This window comes from Oxyura jamaicensis, unplaced genomic scaffold, assembly GCF_011077185.1.
Source record: "Oxyura jamaicensis isolate SHBP4307 breed ruddy duck unplaced genomic scaffold, BPBGC_Ojam_1.0 oxyUn_random_OJ72542, whole genome shotgun sequence".
NCBI classification, from domain to species: Eukaryota; Metazoa; Chordata; class Aves; order Anseriformes; family Anatidae; genus Oxyura; species Oxyura jamaicensis.
The window spans coordinates 6806-7879 of record NW_023311106.1 but is presented as its reverse complement, the minus strand read 5'-3'; positions in this window follow the sequence as shown (position 1 = coordinate 7879).

The window sequence follows — 1074 nt, the reverse complement described above, 5'->3', positions numbered from 1 at the left end:
TATTTTTACTTTGTTTTATTTTATTTTTACTTATTCTTTCATTTTATATTTTATATTTAATTTTAATTTTTAATTTAATTTAATTTATATTATTTTAATTGTATTTCTCATTGTTTCATTTCATTTTATATTTTATATCTTCATTTTATATTTTATATTTAATTTTAATTTAATTGATTCTGTATATTTTTATATTTTTTAGATTATTTTAATTGTATTTCATTTGTTCCATGGTTTCACTCCATCTCATTTTTTTTTTTTTTGGTATTTTATTTAATAGTTTTATAATTCTTTTCTTTCTATTCTGCTATTTTATACCATTTTCACTTTATTCCATTTATTTCCCTTCCGCGCCTGCCCTCCCCTCGCTGCCTTGTTGCAGTTTTACATCCACCCCATTGCGCCTCTCATGGCACCATTTCTCCTGTTTGTCGCCCCATCCCACCCCAATCCTAATCCCAATCCCACCCCAATCCCACCCCCATCCCCACCCCAATCCCGATCCCATCCTATCCCAATCCCATCCCTGCCCATCCCCATCCCCACCTCCACCTCAATCCCATCCCAATCTCAATCCCAAACCCATCCCAATCCCAATCCCAAACCCATCCCAATCCCACTCCAATCCCAACCCCAATCCCAATCCCACCCCAACCCCAATCCCAATCCCATCCCAATCCCAATCCCAAACCCAATCCAAACCCACCCCAATCCCAATCCAATCCCAATCCCACCCCAATCCCAATCCCATCCCAATCCCACCCCCCCATCCCAATCGAATCCCTATCCCACCCCAATCCCACCCCCACTCCAATCCCACCCCAATCCCAATCCCATCTCAATCCCAATCCCATCCCAACCCCAATCCCAAACCCATCCCAACCCCAATCCCAATCCCACCCCAATCCCACCCCCACCCCAATCCCACCCCCACCCCAATCCCAATCCCACCCCCATCCCAACCCCAATCCCAATCCCACCCCCACTCCAATCCCATCCCAATCCCAATCCCATCCCAACCCCAATCCCAATCCCACCCCAATCCCAATCGAATCCCTATCCCACCCCAATCCC